Here is a 21,978-nt window from a genome sequence, read left to right on the forward strand (position 1 = left end):
TTATATTTTATTATTCATTTTAGCTGCTCTTCCCAGCTTTATTTGAAAATTTGACAAATAGTCACTATATTTTCATCTTCCTCTTTCATGAATGTTTTCTTGATTCCCTTTGATGAAAATAACCCCTTTTCCCCCATATTTCCCATAATGTCCTGTCTGACCTTTAATACGAAGCACATTCTGCCTTATGTCGCATTTATTTTTTGTGTGTGTTAGATGAGAAGCAGCAGCCCAAATACTTATTAGCTCTCTCATCATCCAGTAACCTCTCAGAGTTTCAGGGTGGTTGTTTTTTTTTTTTTTTTATTGTGGTCTTTTAAAAAATAGGGATAATGGTACTCTTATGTTATCTCACAGATTTTCTGAGGCAAGTACTTGGCAAACTTTATAATACTTTGTAAATATGAGTCATTATCATAAGCCCTTTGATAGCAGAGACTTTTAAAAAAACTTTTTATCTACCAAATCTAGCACAATATCTTTATTTGTAGCAAGCACTTAATTAATATTCATTTGAATTACAATTTCTTGTCCAATTTTAGTCCAGATCAAGGACAGAGTACCCTGACATACCATTGGAAACTTCCTTCCAGGTTGATATTTATTAGTTAATCAATACTTCTATAGTACAGTTTTATAGAACAGTACAGTAGGCTGTATTAATCTACTTAACAGTACTCTCAGTCCATATTTCTCTATTTTGTCTGCAAAGATTACCTTGAGAGATTTTGCCAATTTAAATATATTATCTTTGAAAGAAAGAAGGAAAGAAGAGAGGAAGGAAGAGAGAGAGAGAGGAAGAGAAGGCAGGAGGGAGAAAAGAAAGAAAGAAAGGAAGGAAAGAAGAAAAAAAAGAGAAACTTTCCCATGACTCATTGAACCCATAGTATACAAATTTGTGGTATTCACTTTTCTGAGGCTTCAAAAACTATTCATTAAATAAAAACCATGTCTAGCATTTGGCAGAGAATCAATGTCAAGTTCACCAATTTGTCTGTTGTGAGAAACTGTCCACCCCCACTGGTGGCAAAGATATGCAGTATCTTATTTTTAGAATTATTATCGATGTGTTCATTATTTACATAGTGACCAAAGATTCACATATTATTTTCTTCTCAAATATCATGATCAAATCTTTGGTCAAGTGGAAGATTCAGGACTAGTTCATGACAAGGTTCTTTATCCTACACCCTGCTGCCATTTCTATCCCACCACCACTGTGATAGGTGCTATAAGGACTATACTAGATAAAAGAAATCATTCTTCCTGTTCTCAAAGAATTTACGATTCAAATGTGAAATAATAATATGGGAACCAGATAACAATACAAAATTTAAAATAGTAGCAGAGACTAGTGCAAAACATTGAAAAGATTATATTGTTGATCGGTTGGTTTTATACCAGAAATGCAATATTAACTTAATGTTAGGAAAAATACAAATGTAATAGTATATGTTAGTAACATGAATAATAAAAATCACATGGTTGTTGGTTGAAGCAGAAGAGTTGCAAAATACAATGCATATTTCTTGATGTAACTTTTTTCAACATGCTAAATAGTATCTTTTTTTTGTAATAATAGTTTTTTATTTTTTAATATACATGCAAAAATAGTCTTTTCTTTTTAAATTTTTAATAATAGCTTTTTATTTTCAAAATACATGGCAAAAATAATTTTCAACATTCACTCTTGCAAAACATTGTGTTCCAGATTTTCCCCCCTCCTAGACAGCAAGTAATTCATTATAAAGTTAAACATGTGTAATTCTTCTAAATATATTTCCTCATTTATCATCCTGCGCAAGAAAAATCAGATCAAAAAGAAAAAAATGAGAAAGGGGAAAAAAAAGCAAATAAGCAACAACAACAAAAAGGTGAAAATACTATTTTATGATCCACATTCGGTCCCCATAGTCCTCTCTCTGGATTCAGATGGCTCTCTCCATCACAGATCTATTGGAATTGGCCTGAATCAAGAGCCAAGTACATCACAGTTGATCATCACATAATCTTGTTGCTGTGTACAATGTTCTCTTGGTTTTAAAAACCAGTACTCAGCATTATGTATAAAGGAGATAAATTGGAGGACTTTCTAAGAAGTTCAAAAGTAAAGCCAGATTATTATTACTACTAGTTCTAACAATAGGACAAGTAGTAAATATTGAGAGAATATGCAGAAGCAAAGAGGAGACAAAATTATCACTTTTTGCAGATAATATGATGGTCTAATTATAGATCAGTAGAGTACTGTGCCTGGAATCAGGAAGCCCCTGAGTTCAAATGCAAAGTGTGGTTATGAAGAGTTGAACATGACTGAACAAAAAGAGACAAGTAAAAATTATTTGAAATAATTACTTTAGTAAAGTAGCAAATATTAAATGTTCTCACATAAATGATGGGACAGTCTATTTCCTATAAAACCCAAGAACAAGTCAAATCAGCAAGCCTTAATACCTACTATATGCTAGACACTGTGCTTAGTACCGGAAGAGCAGGAAAGCATTTCTATTCAAAATAACAACAAAAGGCATAATGCATTTGGGAGTCTATTTAAAAGGTCAACATAGAAAACTATGTACATATAACATGTATGTAATGTAAACAGTAGGTAGTTTATTTCCCCCAAAATATCAGAACAAAAGGATCCATACAAAAATATATATAAACTTTTTTGGTAATAAACAGCTGGAAACAGTTGGGAAATGACTGAACAAATTATGATACCATGGAACATTATTTCTCAGTGAGAAGTGATGTAAGAGATGATTTCAGATAATTTATGAAGTGAGAACCAAGAATAAGAACTATTTATACAATAATAGCATTGTAAAGAAAAACAATTTGAGAAGACTTAAAAACTTTTTCTGATAAATTGAATGACCAACCATGATCCTAAAGTACTGGTGATAAAACATACTATCCTCCTGCAGACAGATAAAGACAAGAATGAATATTTTTCAGACATGCCTACTGTGAGGATTTGTTTTCCTAGAGTATTCAAAATACAAGGATTTTCTTTTTTTTTTTTTTAATTTTAAAGGGAAGGAATTGGGAGAGAAATGAAGTTAATATAATAAAGAAAAAGTATTTTAAAATTAATAGAATTTCGAAATTAAGGTTAGAAAATTGAAAATAGACAGCATTGAAAATAATTTGTTGAATTTCTTATACTTGAAAGAAGAGCAAAATATGTACAGATTTGTAATTTTATGTACTTTTTTTTAAAAAAAAAAAGAGGAAACCAAAAGAACAAAGACAATGTAGCATCAAAGATGGCAGAAAGTATTTATTAGGTGTAAATTAGTTGTGTAAAGATTGCCATAAGAAATAAGTAGTGTGAGATGTGGGAAAACTGGGACACTGACGCATTTTTGCTGGAGTTGTGAACGATCCAACCATTCTGAAGAGGAATTTGGAACTATGCTCAAAAAGTTATCAAACTGTATACCTTTTGATCCAGCAGTGCTGCTACTGGGCTTATATCCCAAAGAGTTATTAAAGAAGGGAAAGGGACCCACATGTACAAAAATGTTTGTGGCAGCCCTTTTTGTAGTGGCTAGAAACTGGAAATTGAGTGGATGCCCATCAATTGGAGAATGGCTGAGTAAATTGTGGTATATGAATGTTATGGAATATTATTGTTCTGTAAGAAATGACCAGCAGGATGATTTCAGAGAGGCCTAGAGAGACTTATGTGAACTGATGCCGAGTGAAATGAGCAGAATCAAGAGATCATTATATACTTCAACAACAAGACTATACAATGGTCAATTCTGATGGAAGTGGCTATCTTCAGCAATGAGAGGATCCAAATCAGTTCCAGTGGATCAGTAATGAACAAAAGCAGCTACACTGAGAGAAGGAGTACTGGGAAATGAGTGTGGACCACAACAAAGCAGTTACGCTCTTTCTGTTGTTGTTTGCTTTCTTCCAAGGTTATTTTTACCTTCTTTCTAAATCCAATTTTTCTTGTGCAACAAGATAACTATATAAATATGCATATATATATATATATATATATGTGTGTGTGTGTGTGTGTGTGTGTGTACACACACACACACATACACACACAAACACACAGTATTTAACACATACTTTAATATGTTTAATATGTATGGGACTGCCTGCATCTAGGGGAGGGGGTGAAGGGAAGGGGGGTAAAAGTTGGAACAGAAGTGTTTGCAAGGGTCAATGTTGAAAAATTACCCATGCATATGTTTTGTCAATAAAAAGTTATAATAATAACAATAATAAATAAGTAGTATGAACTCAAATTGGGGTTGGGATGAGGAAGGAAAGATGGTATATATGATTTTTCCTTTTTGGGAATGAGAGAATTGGAAGGTAGAAGAGGGAAGTGGTTTATGAAAAGGTAGACACAGTAGTAAACTTAAAAGTTCATAAGAATTCCGTTCAAGTTTCTCATTTTCTAAATTCTATGGGGGTTACAGCCATGGACATCTGAGGATTTTGCTGAAACAAGCAGTGAAGCAATAAGATGCTCACATATCTCTTAACTTTCTCACAAAAATGGTTCATCTTACCTTTGCAGTTGCTGGCATCTGGGCTGGCTTATTTAGAACCACAGATTCAAAGAATAGGAAGAAACCCCAGACCCTAGAGATTAGTAGGGATTCAGATAAAAATCCCCTCTACAGCAGCAGTGTCAAATTCAATAAGTATCCCTAGGGGTATATATTGACTTTGATTTAAAAAATAATATGATCTATGTTTTATAGCATTTTGTTCATTTTGTTATCTTTCAATTACATTTTTATTTGGTTTGGACCATACTTAGAAGTATTATAGATAGCATCTTTGAGCCCTCTGTTCTATGATCCCTTACAAATGGTCATCCCACCTGTGCCAAAAGACCTCTAGTGATAGTTAACCCACTACTTCCTGCAGCAAGTTATTTCATTTTTAGACAGCTCTATTAGAAAGATTTTTATTGCATCACCTATTGGTTTTGGTTCTACCTTCTAAGGCCAACAAAGCAAATAATCTTTGCTCCTCTTGACCTTCCTTAAGATACTTGATCGAGTTCTTCCTAAATTCTTTTCCTTAAGTGAAATATTTCTTGTTCCTTCAACTAATTCTCCTAGCGTATAATTAACTTTTTCCTTGGACATTTTGTAACCTGTCAATGAAAAGTGTTTTTTCTAAAATTTTAATTTTCATTGCACTTCTCCTATCAGCATGGAGTCATAAGTGTAGTGAATTGGAAAGAGCAATTTAATGATGGTTATTAAAGAGTTTTGTTTGAATCTAATATTTGCTATTTACTGATCTTAAATTGGGCCTCAGATTTCTTATTTGTCAAATGAGGCATTAGAGTAGATTTCCTCAGCATCCTCCCATCTGTAAATCCATGGTCTTCTGATCCATTGTTCAGACCTGAGAGATAGTTATGTGAATGACCTCATTCTTTGGTGATTAATTTAAGTAATTCTTATTTAAGTAATAATTTTGAATAGCCCTTATTCTATCTCCCCTTCACCTAAGGGTAAGATCCTCTTCAGCACTTTTATGAATGAAATGGAATGGATGAAAGGAAAGCCATTTGAGGTAGAAGGATGATCATTTTTTAAGATAATAGTACTGGCTTCTGACAACAGGTGGCAGTGATGTCTGAAGGGTTGACAGCTCTTAGGTGCCATTCATCAGCTGGGCAAAGAAGGAGTTCAGGTATACTGAGCCCTTGGTATTTACCATCAATCTTTCCCCGCATAGAGCACAATTAACCTCCTGCTAAGAAAGTACTTGGGGAACAAAAATCTAAGAACAAACAATATTTGTAATGTCTATTCCTTGAATAATGAATAAATATATCATCAATTTATAATAAAGGTCTTGGAGTTTTGTTTTGTTTTGTTTAACACACTTTCAGTTGTTTAAATTCCTTATAATTCTTCACATCACAGTCTTGGGTCAGGAAGTTGGAATATTCAAAATACCTTGACTAAGAGCTTGTGAACCAAGTCCTTTTCACTTAGAAAGAGAAAAGGAAATATGATTCAGTTCTTAACTAAGTCACATTCAGTTCAGTTGAAAAGAAGACAAATGAGCATTTTTTAAGTGCCTACTGTGAGCTGTGTGTTGTGCTAGGCACAGGGAGAGCTGCGTCATTTAGGGAAAAGGTCTTTTCCCCCTTAGAGTTTTATAGTTTAGTAGTGAGATTGAACGTAATAATCGGGATTAAAAAAACCAAACAGATGTTTCAGTCTTCATTTTGCATAAGGATGGATTAAGTTTCAATGTCAGCATAATAGTTTTTGTGGTTGCCAAGGTACATAGAACTTTGCATTATTCATGAAATAGGATAACTTTAATTGACAGTGTCTGACCAAGGTGTGTCTCAATGATAAACTTAGTCAATATGTAACCTGAAAATAAATTCTTAGTTTTTCTGAGATTTGGACTTAATATCCACTCAAGTATAAATGAATAACCAGCAAATAAAAATGCTTTTGCTTTCATAGTTAATGTCTATTTAGTAGAACTCTAGCAAATTGCAAATGGGTGGGAAGTTTCAGTATGACTGGATTGAGATGAATAGTTTTGGCTTGAATCCCATTGATCATTTGGAGACGATAAAAAAAAAAATCCTGGTGGTTTTAGTGGTTTTACTTGTTTTGATGGAACTTTCCTTCAAGAAATAATAGCTATAACCAGAATGGTCATTCAGAAAGAGCTGACTTTTAAGTTTATTATATTGAACTTGGTATTTTTATGATATTTTTATGTTTGCAAAGTGCTTTCTATATATTATCTCATTTAGTGCTCCTACTATTGCTTCAAAGAGTTTTTTTGGATTGTTATTCTTGTTTTTTACAGATGAGGAACTGAGACTCAGAAAGTAGTACAACAGAAAAAGCTCTGACTGTGGAGTCAAAGGACTTTGGAGTCAAAGAACTTTGGTTGAAATCCAGTCTCTAACACTGCCTATATAATCTTGGTGAGTCACTTTGAGTACTTGGATCTTAGTTTTTTCAGATGTTGTTTGAGGGAGCTGGAATACAGAGCTTTGGAAATCCTTTTCAGCTCTACATCTATTATTTTATAAGCATATAGAAGGGGAAGTTCCTTAAAGTCACATTGCTAGTAAATGGCAGATGCCAAGATTCAATCCCAGGTTTCTTGACTCCAAGTCCAGTGTTCTTCCCACCAGACCATTTTATGCTTATATATCCTCTTCACTTAGGGTTTGGATAGTGTCTGGACCATTGGAAACACAAAGATTAGCTTACTACTTGAGATACCAAGAAAGATGGCTGTTGGTCAACATCAACTGTCTATTGGATATTGAATATCTCACATACATTTAAAACTCAGAATTCTATCTTTGCCTGTCCCCATCTCATGCTTCTTAATTTCTGCAGGGCACCTCCAGTTTCCCATCACCCAGATTCTTCTCAAGAAGCATCCTCTCTGGTCTTTTATTTTCTCTTCTTTCCACATCCAATCTTTTCTTTCTGTATCCAATCAGTTGCCAAGGCTTGTAAGTTCTACTTCCATCAATATATATATTGCATCTTTTTATGCCTTTATCAACCCTCAGTTCAGACCAAAAATTGATTTCTCTGCATCTAATATCTCCCTTCTTCAATACATCCTCAATAGCTGCCAATTTGATATTCCCATTAGACTTGTATTCCTTGAGAGAAAGCACTGTCTTTTGCCTATTTTTATTCCCCAGCATGGTGCCTGGCACATGATGGTCATTCAATGCCTTTCTATTATTTTCTTCCAAACCTTTGCACAGACTCTTTCCCATTCCTGGACTACACAGCCTCTTTACTATTATCTTCAAATCTCTTAATGTGTATGGCTTTGGTTTGAATTGGGCCTTAGCATCCTCTTCTGAAAATTGAAAAATTTGGACTTGATTTCTCAAAAATATCACTTACTCCAGCCCAAGTAGGGTTCTATCTTCCAGTCCCTCTTAAACAGGCTTTTTACTATAAACTCATTGTACTCTCATCAGACTCCTTGGGGAAAGCAGCTAATCACAAAATTGAGAGGTATTAGTGAAATATCTGTAATTATAGTTTAGAGAGATTTTCTGTATCCTTAGGCAATGTGTTAACTTGAGCATTATCCTTATTTTAAGTAGGCAAATAAAAAACTAAGGTTAAAGAAAGGCAGTAGGATTGGTGAATATAAGCAATGCATGTCAAAGATCAAGCCTTGGACATGATAGCATAGTTTTAGTTTTTTAGTTGTAACTGATTGTTCTAGAATTGATCTAGTTTCCACATTTTTGGAAAAAAGAAATGAGACTGGCAAAAATTTTCCAAGGACTTTTTTGGGGGACATTAAAAAGAGAAACTTTACCTGGATTCTCAAATGTCTGCTTGAATTTGTAGTTTTTCTTTAATGTTCTAATTAACCCCAAATAGATGCATAAATCTACAAATGAGGCTTGGATTAAGGGAAGATTAAGGGTTTTTTTTTTTTTTTTGAGAAATTTGAGGGAGATGTAGGGAAAAGGTAAGAAAATATGCTCCTTAATAATGATTATACCACCCTCTGCTGTCATCTTCCACCCTCCAAGCCAGGCTCCTACCTTCTTCAGTGTCTTTGAATATCTTCTTCAGAACCCCAACTATTATAGTCTTCCTTGAGGACTTCAGGATTTAGATGAATGAACATCCTAACCCCAGTTCATCAAGTTCCTCAACCCTCTGACTTTATCTCCATTCTGCTAAATTATTGGACTGATTGCACTTTGGAATTCGTCATTCAGAAATAACTTCATATTCAAGATCCTCCATTTCAATCATAGAAAACAAAGAGTTTTCATTGAGCATTTAAAACCTTCCTGTAATCTAGTTTCAGCCAACTTTGATTTTTTTTCCTGATTCCACTCTGATTGTAATCTCCTTGAGAGCAGTTCCCATGCTCTTTTGGAGGCTGTGTGTCAGAGTGGACAGTTTGGGGATTGTAGTCCTGATGCCTTAGTTCCATCACCCAATACCTAGTTGACTATGGGCAAATGATTTAATTTCTTTGTTGCTGGAATAATTCCATAAGGCTGCTCATCAGAGGCTCTGAGTTTGAATTTCAATGCTGCCATATGCTTCCTATATGAACTTATTCTCCTTGAACCTTAATTTCCTCATCTATAGAATGGAGTTGGACTAGGTGGTCCCTCCAAGCTCTAAATTTGTGATTTTGTGATTTTTGTCATTTTTCATCTTTGCCTCTTCAGGAGATAATTCAACAAACATGCTTCTTGAATTTAATCAATCATTTGTCCAAGGTCACACAGCTTATATTAAATTGTTTCTCTCTTATGTCACACCACACCAATTTGCAGCGATAACAGTAATCAGCAATAATTATATTGAAAAGCTTTTGGTTTACCTTTGGGGTGGGAGCAATAAATAGTATGGTATTGGGCATGAAAGTAATAGATAAAATGGTCTTTTTAAAGGAATAAAAAGTGATGTTATCCAGTCAGTTCAATAGGTCTTTTGAAGTAATTTGTACCATTCTAGTTAGTTATTCTAGTAATTAGTGATTGTGGAATTGTGTTGAAAAAGAAAGGCACCTTGAGACATTGTTGGCTTCTTGGACATAGACTTTTTCTAGAAAGGAAGGAAAGACTTTAAATTAAATGAGAATTATGCTATTGATGGTGGTATTAACATTATCATCTATAAAATGTTCTCCATCTCCAGATAGAGAACTGATGGACTCAGAGTGCAGATTGAAGTTTTTTTTTTCCTTTCCTCTCCCCCTTATTTCCACAATGTGTGCAAAATCTGGTGCTTTTTCACCCATTATTATTCATTTGGATGGGAGGCAGTGATAAGGAGAGAAGGATGGCTTGCCTCTTTTTAGCTAATGTGGTACAGACCGAATTTCAGAGAATCAGAGGATTTCCATTTGGAAAGGAACCTTGGAAATTGTCTGCTTCAACCTCCTCATTTTGAGGATGAGCAAATGGAGACTTAAAAGTGAAATCACTTGGCCAGAAGTCACCCCCAGCATTGGAAAGCACATGAGGCAAAATGAATTCAAATCTTGGCTATGATGCTCACTACTTGTAAGGTTCTGGTTACATTGTAAAAGGAAGGGTTGCTAATTGATAGGAGTGCATGTGGTCCTTTGTCAGGACTAGGAATCCAGACCTACTCCATTGTATATGAACTTCTTTCAACAGCCTGGTTCTCCTCCACCTCATCCTTATCTCCTCACCCTTATTACCTTTGCTTTTTTTCTTATAGTTTTTACTGAAGCTAAAACCATGACATTAGGTAAGGAATTTTAGAAGGATGAATTAAAATAGATTAGCGATAGATTATGTTTAAAAGTATTTCCCCAGTAACCAAGAGAGAAACAAGAAAGTGATTAAAGAATTTCTGCCACTGCCTTGGAGGAGTTGATGCAGAGGTGGAAAGTACAAGTTAAAGAACTGTCTAATTTGCCTTTCCAATAAGGAATGGAGACTTCAACTTCATTTGCAATGTGACTTCATAGATAAAACTAGGAAGATAGTTATTAGAACAGTGAAGAGCCTCATGTGTGCTTTCCATTAGAAATTCCTTTTTTAATGCATGGTCAGTAACTGGAACATTTTACTCAATTCACCTTTCTGGGAGAGAAGAGCCCAATTCACTAGTGACCTCCTGTGGTTTGACCCAGCCTCTTTGGCTACTTCTTTTATAGATGGAGAAAGTAGAAACCATTAACTGAGGTAATAATAACTTGCCCAAGTGAGCATACAGCAGAGATTACTCATGGCTTTTGAATTTCCAGTCTGCTCAGTGGTCCATGTGCCAAGTCACCCCCCTCAGAACTTTTTGCTAGCTTTATCTCAGGAAGAGGGAGGTGATGAGGAAGAACAGGCTGGGTTGGGAAAGGAGAGTAGCTTGGTTGTTTTCAGCCTGAACCCCACATCCTGCTGTAAATGTCAGTTAAACCTTGGTGCCTACTGCTGCTGGACAAGAGTGATCAGGCAAACAATGTCAGATGTGTGTACTTTGCCTTTGCCTTTGTAGTTAAGGGTTATAAGAGGGCATCTTGACTGGAAATCTGAAAGGGAAAGAAATGGTCATTCTGGCAGTATTGGGTCATAAACTTACACTCATTTAAGAGATAAGGAAAAATTGTAGACACTGTTTAGATCAATAGTTTTAGCTTTATTTTTAGAAACTGAAAGAAGTAAATAATTTGTGATTAAGTATGTTTTTGACTTTAGTCTCATAAACTGGAAAGCCCCAAATTAGGTATTTGCAAATGTATTTTTCTCCAGAGCTCTCCCCTATTCATTGTTTGGCATTTAAACTCCCTATGCTGTTACTTATTAGAAGTTTCTAGTACTAAGAATCTATTATTTTTAATGTAAAACCCAGAAATCTTAGATCTATTTTCCTGCCCTTCTGGAGGGGGCAGAAGCTATGAGATAACATTTCATTTGGAAAACATTAGTTAGTGTGATGTTAGAATAGAATTTGGCAGAGGATGGGGGAGTTAATCCCAAGTAAATCTCAGACCTTTTAATATTTTATTAGAGTATTCATTTTGATCTCAAGAAAATATAGCCAATTGAAATATTGGTAAGATGACTTGGTGCTGTAGTGGAAAGAATACTGCATTGGTAATCAGGAAACCTTGGTTCAGATACAGCAGGTCTAAGGCCTTGGGCAGTCCATTTAACTTTCCTGGGCCCCAGCTTCTCATCTAAGTTTTATATTAATTCTGAGGTCTGGGAATAATAGTGCTCCCCTCAAATCACTTATCCTGCTTTAGCCTAGACCCTGCAGCCTTCACTCAGGGAAGCTATTCCTATGGATAAGGTGCCAGTGATCCCTCCCAACCGCCACTCCTGGGGCAGCCCAGCCACCCCAACTGAACCAGGAGCCAGGGCAGTTGGAAATGCCATGTGTCAGGCAAGTCCATTCACTGAGACCATCACATCCCCTCTAACCTATAGAAGATAGTTTAGGACCCTGAGCCCAAGAATGTTTAAATAGTAATGCCCAACATACCATTGTACCCACTTCCACCCAGGTCCTATAGCCATTATTGAGGGGAAAAATTCATTTGGAAAAGAGGTCTTCTTTTCCCAACCAATACTGACCAGTAGCCATGATATTAAGCCCAGGATCCCTGGAAATGGCAGCACTCCCAGGCTACTGGTTTTGCTGTCAGCTCAGCTGTGCCAGCTGTCATCCTAGGAAATAACCCCTGAGGAGATCAAGCAGAACCCAGAAAAGAAAGTTCTGATCACCCCAAACCCTAAGCCCTTTCTGCATCAGAAACTGATATGATTTTATCAGTGGAAATGACAAAGGGGCATTACCATTCTCTTTGCCCCCTGTACCTTTAAAAACTGGCAGACCTTTCTATCTGACTTGCATCTCAAGTCTTCTCTCTGTCTCATCTGTCCCATTAGATGAGGGACCGTCTTACTTTTCTGTTTGTATTCTCAGAACATGGCTTTGCACATAGAAAGCACTTAATAAATTCTTTTTCATTCATTTATAATGACTGGGGAGAGTCCATTCATGGGTTCATCATAGATGATCACTAAATATAGCAGGTTGAAAAAGTCAAACAGTAAATCTTCTCAACCATTCATTGTTGTATGTAGGATTGTGAACTAAAATCGGAAAGAAGGCAAGAGACCATCTACTCTAAATACTTTTTACTGATGACTGGGGCCACCCTCGAAAGTGAAGTATTTGCCTCTCTAGCACTCAGGGTGGAAGCATCTGGGTTCTGATTTGATTTGAAAAGATTAGAACCCAAGACTTCTGGTGCCAGAGCTTATGTTCTTTTGATAAGTAGAAACTTAATTGTCTAATATAATGATACCTAAAGTGGGCCAGATATAATGGTCTGCCTTTTAAAAAACAATATTTATATTTTCTCCCTTGTTTTTATATAAAATGGGAACTTGGCAGCTTGGCCACTGATTCAGTATTTGTTTTAGGTAGTGTTATTTAAGCATAAAGGAAGCAGAGAACGTGATCTATTCTGAGTAAGATATGCTTGGTCTTGCCAACCCTTCTTTTGTTAGTCACTCCTCAAAAGCACTTGCTCATGATGAGCAAATAATATACCTAACATGCCATATGCAAGTTGAATGTTTTTCTTAGATTTGTGAAAAGAAGCATCATTCCAAGAGTCAGGAGACCAGGTTCTACCACTTAATAACTATGTGGTTGTGGACAACTCAGTTGAGCTCACTGAGCACCAGTTTTCTTATGTGCAACATGGGAATGATAACAATACAAAGCATACATTACTTTTCATAGGTCTAGGGGAAATGATTGGTGTACTATGGCCTAGCCCAGTGTTTAGATCACTACAACTGAAGTCTGGAACATCTTAATTAAAATTCTGCCTCAGATAATTAGCTGTGTGGTCCTAGGGAAAGTCAAATAATCTCTCTTAAGTTCCTTTTTTCATCTGCAAAATGGAGATAGTAGTAATTACCTAGGATCAGAATAGAATAACGTTTTTAAAAGTAGTTTGCAAACTTAAAATGTTTTAATATAAATATTAGCTATTATTATTAACTGGTAAAATGCCAAGTGAATCTGAGTTGTTTTCATGGTCATTTGGGGTCATAAGGTACATGAAGAGAAGGTTTGGAAAGATTTGAGATTTGATGGATAATTATGTACTTGGGTGGTTGCATTTTACTTTTGTACTTGAGAGGAGACCTTGCCTGACTTAAAGGGACAGAGAAGGGAAACAAAACTAAAGCTTTTGAAAACTTTGGTTGTGGGTTGGGCTCTGTAGTGCAAATAGAGATCTTGAAAAGTGAAGCTTCCAAAAACACATCAGAGGAAAACATGAAGGAAAATTAGCAGGCTTTGTTCTGAGTAGCTCCTGGGATGATATCTTGTCTGCTACTCTGCATCAGAATCTTGGTCTAGAAGGAATCTCAAAACCTCATCTGGTTCTGTCAGACTACAGAGAAAAGATTGCTGGATCAAGAATCAAAGGACCTAGATTTGCATTCCAGCTTCGGTTCTTACTACTTTTATGTCCTTTTGAATAAATCATTTAATGTCTTGGGGTCTGTTTCCTCATTTGTAAATTGAGGGGGTTGGACCTAATCATTGAGTTCCTTTCCAGTTCTAAATCTGTGATCCTTCTGATTGAACTGCTTCATTTTATGGATTAGGAAGCTGAAGTCTAGAAAGGTTAAGGGGTTTATTTAAGGTGAAGTCTGGCCTGTTACTGAATCTCCTGGAAAGACCCCAGCTACCTTTTGGTTACCACACACATCCTGTCTGAGCTGTCCAATCTGTCAATGCATAGAATCCATCAGATAAACACTTAGGAATTCTGGGCAACAAGTGGTTTAAAAGATATCAAAGATGTTCATGACCAAAAAAGTATGAGGGTCTAGACTAATCATGTATCAATAACCAGTGATTATAAATGTATAGTGTGATTATCCTAATTCACAAGACCTAAGGCTAGGCTGGCCCTTAGTACATTGGATGGAAAACTCCTTATTGGGGTTTTTAAAGAATGTGAAGGCTCAGGATCTAGTCCTTGGGAGGAAAAGTCCAACTTTGATGAGATGCACGATTGAAAAAACATTCATTGAAGGTTTATTGTGCATCAATTACCGGAGATAGTAAAGGTGAGCATTGCCCATTAGGAACCCCGTGTTCCAGTAAAGGAAGACAGTAAGAAAAAAAGTGGTGATTTGGGATGATTACTATATTTTGGATTATGATTTGGACTGGTGAATAGGTTGACCCATCCTTTCCAGGTGCTATAACAGTATTGATTTGGTTATGGTTCTAGAATACTAAAGCTAGGAGAAAGTTAATACAAAATATCTGAGGGTTAAGATTAAACTGTGACTAGAGAAGCTAAACTGATAGAGGATTATTAGATCAGAGATCTACTGGAATATTTATCTGCCACGAATCATTATTTTCTATGTACAAGTTGGCGAATGGGTGTTTAAATTTATTATTATCATATTAGTACAGGTTTAATTAGTTGTTGAATAAGAAAGAGCTGCCACAGAAGAAAATACACACATTTTTAAATTTGGAAGTATCCTATTTTTTGCTGTAGCTTATATTGAGTCCAGATAGAGTTGATTTAGATGAACTGATTAACATCAAGTAAGAACTCATTAATTTCAAAATTTTCAAAAATTATCTTTTTATCCTTTTGTGTTTATTTAGCAAGTGTTTTAGTGCCTACTAACTATATGCTTTGGAGGATGTGGGATACAGAGTGTATAAGATAAGATAAAACAGTCCTCTCCTAGGAATTTACACTGTAATCTTGAGGCATATTCTTTAAAACTAAAGGAGAGGTAGAATTTTCATTTTTGGAAGTGAATATTTCACAAATAATTTAAACAGATTTATTTATTTTTCTATATTAATTTTGCAGTTTTTCGATTAAAGCCCTATTCTGAAGCCCCATTGTGGTGTGGAGTTGACCTTGGGTTCCAGAAGGCAATGCCAGCAAAGCGCATGATCTGGTAGGTTTTATCAAACTTTTGAATCCATGAATAATGGCACTATGACTTCAGGGTCAGATTTAGCTTGATGCACTAGACCTCATCCTTAGGACACTGGCCATGAGACAATTCCTTTTTTTAAACAAAGCCACTCACAAAATGTGGAGGGAGGCATACCAGTTCAGGTTTGTATCTATTATCAGGGAAGTCAGTGATGATTTGATTAATTTTAGTCATTAGAATTAATTTATCTTAGGTTATTTTTAATATACTTAATAGGAAGACCAAAAACTTGGAAAAATAAAGATTTTATTTTCAATATTATTTTTCTTCATCACCAAATATATTTATTTTAACAAAATATGTTTCCTAATTTACAATTGCTTGATTCCCTGAAATATAAATTTTAAAAAAAGAGGAATTATTGTTGAAAATAAAGAGATTATTTAGACCAAGTTAATAAGGAAAAAAAAAGTATTGGTGTATAGTAAAATTTTCCCCTGATATCTGCCAACAGAATGCTTTCCCTACTTTCACTATTTGAGTGCCCCATTGGATTGATTGAATTGATGGTTCTAATTCTATCACTGCTATTTTTGAGAGTAAGGAGGAGTCTCCTTTTATCTTTAACCATTGACTTTTAACCTAGTTCAGTCCTCCTAGATATCTACTTCTGTTTGGGGTCATAAACTCAAAAACTCAGCCAGTTAGAGTACAAAATCTATCTGCTGTTATTATGTGATGATTTTTAGGGCATAAGACAACATGTCTTAATTTTACAATTCCAAGTAGTTTTGGCTCCAAGTCAACTGACTCTCCCTAAATTCCATAGTTCTTATGAAATTAGTTCTTTTCTTCCTGATTTCCAACCATAATATCTTAGTCTGTATGGAAATTGTACTCTTATAAATAAAAAGTAAAAAAAAAAAAAAAAAAAAAAACCAGTGTAACAAGCCTAAAGTAAGAATAACAATAACTAGTTTATATAATATTTTAAAATTTACAAAACAGTTTATAAATATTATTTCATTTTATCTTCATGACAACTCTTGAATGTAGGTATTATTATTAAGTCTACTTGATAGATAAAAGAATTGAGGTACAATGAAGTTGTGAATTGTCTAGGACCACACAGTTAGTAAATGTCTGAAGGCTAGCTTTTAACTTTGAAGAATAAGTCTTCCTGATTCCAGACCCAGTGCTTTATCCACTGAACTATTTAGCTGCCCTCATATTGACTTAGAAAACCACATTTTAACATTATTTATGTTCTGTTGTATTTCATCCTCTGAGCCACCTAACTCCAAAATGCATGGTCAAGTGAACCAAGTCCCTTAATTGGCCATGTCCCCAAAATATGTTTCATTCTGTTCTCCACCAGAAGATGAGTAGCTTGCTTATGGTGCCTCTGAAATCCTGTTTGGTCATTGTGTTGATCAGAGTTCTTTCAAAATTGTTTATCTTTTATTGTTGTTATTGTATAAATTATTGCTTGATTTTATTCACTTCATTCTGCATCAGTTGATACAAGTCTTCCCAGGTTTCTCTGAAACCATATTTATTTTCATTTTTCATAGCACAATAGTATTTTTATTACATTCATAGACCCTTATTTGGCCATTCCTTAATTGATAAGTGGACATCTGATTCTTCAACTTGTTATTCTAACTTCCCCTCTTTTTTTCTACCCCCAAACTCTATTAATTCCTTGAGGATTATCAGCCCGAGGTTCAGTTCCACTTATTTATTTCTTGGATAGAGAGCCTTGGATGGACGTCAGGAAAATTTATATTCAAGAACCACTTATGACAGATTTTGGTTGTATGATCCTGGGCAAGTCACTTAAGCATTGTCCTGGGCTCTTCATCTATTGTTGCTAACTCCTAGAGTTGGTGTGAGGATAAAATAAGATGATATTGTAAAACATACAAAATTTAAAAGTGCTGTATAAATACTGGCTATGATGTCGATGATTTGCGGCCTCAGGTCAGTCTCTTAATTTATCCAGGTCTCACCTCCCTTAATTGGAAAATGAGGTTAGACTAAATGATTTCTAAGATCCCTTCAAACTTATTTATTAGTTGTGTGACCCACATTCACTAAACAATATGCTAATTCATTAAACCTCTCTTATTTTCCATTTTCACATCAGTAGAATGGGGATAATGATAACACCTACTTTGGAGGGTTCTTTTGAGAATCAAATCAAATAGCAATGTGTGTGTGTGTGTGTGTGTGTGTGTGTGTGTGTGTGTGTGTGTGTGTGTTATATGTAAAATACTTTGACATTCTTTTAAAAAAAATTTTGAGTTCCAAATTTTTTCCTTTCTTTCCCCACCTGTTGAGAAGGCAAGCAGCATGGTATCAATTATACATAGGAAGTCATGCAAAACATATGTCCATATTAGTTATGTTGCCAAAAAATAAAAATGAAAAGCAAGAAACAAAAATTAAGTGAAAAAAGTATGCTTCAAGCTGTACTCTTGAGTTCAATTTCCTTTGGAATTGTTTTGGAACACTTCTTGATCAGAGTAGCTAAGTCTTTCATAGTTGATCATTGTTACAGTATTGCTGTTACTATACAGTGATCTCCTGTTTCTGCTCACTTCACTTTGTATCATTTTTTATGTCTTCCCAGGTTTTTCTGAAATCATCCTGCTTATCTTTTCTTTTGGTACAATAGTATTCTATCACAATCATGTACCATAACTTCTTGAGCCATTTCTCATTGATGGGCTTTGCTCAATTTCCAATTTTTTGCCACCACAAAAACAGCTACTGTAAATATTTTTATAAGCAAAGGGTCCTTTTCCTTTTTCTTTGATCTTTTTAGAGTATAAATAGATTAAGTAGTGGTATTGCTGGATCAAAGGGCATGCACAGAGTTTTATAGCCCTTTAGGCATAGTTCCAGATTGTTTTCCAGAGTGACTGGACCAGGTCTGTGTAAAATGTTTTGTAAATCTCAAAGAGCTGGATAAATGTTTGCTGCTGTTGCTACTATTGTTACTCCTACCACTACCTTCCCAGACAACTTGATAACAGGAAAAGGGTGCCATAGATAATGAACACAAAAATTCTCTAGGTATTAATAAAAGAATATTCCCTCCTTGTAAAATTATTAGGCATTGTAGTTTATAAACCAGTCACTTGTGAGTTTAGTTAGTGTACATATTTTCTAGGGCTAGAGCCTTCCTGGGTAAATGCATAGAGTTGAATTTCTAAATCTGTATAAATGAAGACCAGACTTTAGACTGATTATTCCCAGCCCTCCGAAAAAAGATTACTCTTGCAGCCTATCTATCCCACTTCTACTCCCAACAAATATCTTTTTAAAATTCAATTAATAAGCATGTATTTTTTCTCCTTTCCATCCAAAAGCATCTTTGGTACAATATCTAGAGCAGGGGTCCTCAAACTACGGCCCATGGGCCAGATGCGGCTGCTGAGGACGCTTATCCCCCTCACCCAGGACTATGAAGTTTCTTTATTTAAAGGCCCACAAAACAAAGTTTTTGTTTTTACTATAGTCTGGCTCTCCAACAGTCTGAGGGACAGTGAACTGGCCCCCTATTTAAAAAGTTTGAGGACCTCTGCTCTAGAGGCTAGTGACTACCTGTAGTGGTGCCTAATACCTATTGGTGATACAAATTGAGGAGCATTGCCTCTCATGTCTTGTGTTGAAAACAAAATTCAGACTTTTGCCTTCTCTGAAATGTTGGGGAGTTAAATTATATTATAATCCTATCCCTAAATGGACTTTCATTAAGAGAAAGGAATACAAGCACTGGCGTTGCTTTCCTAGCATCTTTGTTTACTTGCTTTGTTGACATGACCCTTGAATAAAACTTTCTCTGTTGGGTTTCTGAAGCAAAGCAAAAAAAAAAAAAAAAAAAAAAAAGAGGTTGGCAGGGTTGCCACAACAGGAAAAAAAGGAAATATTCTTTTGGTCAGATCTAAAAGGGAAAGTTTTTTAAACTAAGAAACTGTATTTCTTTTCCTATTAAGAGATCAAGAGGTTTTTTGCCCTTTTGGTCACAAGTATCTATGAAACCCTGCCTCCTTCTAAATGAGAATTTGATGAAATTGAGGAAGCCCAGGGAAAATGAGTTTTTATTTCAAATGTGCATAATTTGATTTGAAGCAAATTGGAAGTCTGGCTCAGGGAAGAATTGAGTCTGGTGAAAGGGTCAAATCTAATTCTGATCCTCTAATTGCACAGACCAGTAAGTCAGAGGGTGGAAGCTTATAATTTTGGTTTGTTCTCACAAAGGCACAGAAAAGTGCTTTCTAGTGCTAATGCCAGTTTGATAGGAGTAAGGAAGTCTTATAGTGGCAGTGTGTCAGCTGATGACAAAGTAGGACTATCTATTTAGGCAACTCTTTTGGAAGGTAAGAGTAAAAACTGAGTTTGACAATGAGTATATCTGTTATTAAAACAAAAACAACTGTTCAAAGATAATATGGGCACTGCCTAATTTACCTTGATCAAAATGGTTTTGTTTTTTTTTTTTGCCACCTTCTCTTTGTCCTGCCATATATATTGTGAGAAATGCAGAGCATATATCAAGGAACCAGTAACTTCACTGGACAAATGGGATACATAACCTCCTGGGAATGTGACTATTGACACTAGGTGATGAACAAATGCTTAGTGAATAGTTCATAGAGTAAATGCCATAGGGGTTCAGTGGAAGGAGAGATCACTTTGAAACATTTGGGTCACAAAAGTCTTTGTGGCAGATGGGGGAAGTTTGAACTGGTTCTTTAAAGAAAAGTAAGAATTGTAGAAGGTGGAAGACCTCATTGTAGATGGGGCTGGAAAGATCCATAATAGAGCTAGAGGTAAATAGGTAAGGAAATGTTATGCATATTTGGGGACATTGAGTATACTAGTTAGGCTGGATGTAATAGTTTTGTAATGGACTGGTAAGAAAAAAGACTGGAAAGGTCAATTGGGGCCAGATTTTGGAGTGCTAGTGATGCCAGCCTAAGGAATTTGGATTTCAGCCTGTAGGCAGTTGGGAGTCACTAAATGTTTTTAAGCAAGAGAGTTGGGGGTGGGGTGGGGAAGAAAGGACATGATGAAAGGATATGATGAAAGTAATATTTTAAGATAGTAAATCTGGCCAGCTGGATATATCACAAGGAGAATGATTAGACAGAGACTAGTGGGGAGTCATTGTAATAATGCAGGTGAAAGGTAATGATGGCTTACATTGTAGAAGTAGCAGTAGAATGGAGAAAAAGGCATGTAGAAATTTAGCACAAGAACTTTATAATGAGATATGGTTCACTCTCCCTCTGTCTTGGTATCTCTGTCTGTCTCTTTTGGTCTCTCTGTCTCTGTCTCTCCCCTCCCCCATTGTTCATTCATTTGAGCCATGTATTTCTACTCATGATCCCCCATTTGGTGTTTTCTTGGCAAATATATTGAAAAGGTTTGCTATTTCCTTCTCCCACTCATTTTACAAATGAGAGAACTGAGGCAAATAAGGCTATGTGACTTGTCCAGGATCATTTTTTGAATATAACCCATTCCTCTACTTCTATCCAGCAAACTGTTTGTAATAAAGAATGAAAAATGAAAGTAGGAACGAGTGAGAGGCAGCTTAGCTGAATTCCTAATTCTTGGACTGACCCTGACATGTATGCAATGTTCCATATTCATAGTTCCCCATCTTTGCAATGAATTGAGGGACATGCATTTTAAATTTCTTCATGTCCCAAAGTAGTTTTCTAAAATAGCTTTGTGCTATTATGAGAAGCATCCATTTTCACATTCTGATTACAAACCAAGTCTTATTATAATACCATATTCTGTACAATAAAATTAGGTAAAGGTGCTTTGCTTTACTTCTTTTTAATTTTTTCCTTACTCTAGGTCCCTAATTTATGTATTAGATAAAACTATTATCTATTGATAACTATTGAGGTATTTCATAACTGTTGAATAGAAAGTAGAATTTAAAACAAATCAAACAATGCTATGAAAAAATAAGATTAGTTTGTTAGTTTTAAACATTTCTAACTTAGCAGTTTTTCACAAAATTAAGGAAAATCAAGAGTTTGATTAGTTGCCCATTCTGGTTAACTAAGTGCATACATACAATATTGATTTTCAAAGAATCAGAGTGTTATAAAATATGAGACTACCACTGAGCATTTAAAAATTTTTAATGACTATGATGTAGAAGCTCCAACATTTTATGTCTTAGTACCATTGATGTGAACATTGTTTATCATGATATGAGTGGAAAGCTTGTTTTCTGAGCTTTTTGTTTATTGGAATTCTAGATAGATAGTAGTTTTCTGTGCTTAAGTTAACACTATGATATGATTTACAGTCACTGAGAGTTAAAGAATCACAGAATCTGACTTATAGGGGACTTCAGACTTTTCCTAGATCAGCTTTTCATTTGACCAAGAATACCTTCAACAGTGTTCAAAACCTTGGGGGAGAAAAAACTGGATCTCTCCCAACTTTAAAGCTAAGGAAGTTTTTTCTTACAGTCAGTT

General features: G+C 35.3%; 1 protein-coding gene across 2 annotated transcripts in view; it reads left to right on the plus strand.

Annotated features, from left to right (window-relative positions):
• Positions 1-21,978, plus strand: part of SVIL (supervillin) — a 256,175-nt gene that overhangs the window by 23,565 nt on the left and 210,632 nt on the right. Inside the window, exons 2-3 of one of the 2 annotated variants that reach the window (XM_052001683.1) lie at positions 6,838-6,958; positions 15,391-15,481. The gene's annotated coding sequence lies outside the window, so the exon portion shown is untranslated. The remainder of the gene's footprint in view (positions 1-6,837; positions 6,959-15,390; positions 15,482-21,978) is intronic. The other variant, XM_052001684.1, reaches the window with a different exon arrangement.

The sequence above is a fragment of the Antechinus flavipes genome, chromosome 5, assembly GCF_016432865.1.
Source record: "Antechinus flavipes isolate AdamAnt ecotype Samford, QLD, Australia chromosome 5, AdamAnt_v2, whole genome shotgun sequence".
Taxonomy (NCBI): domain Eukaryota; kingdom Metazoa; phylum Chordata; class Mammalia; order Dasyuromorphia; family Dasyuridae; genus Antechinus; species Antechinus flavipes.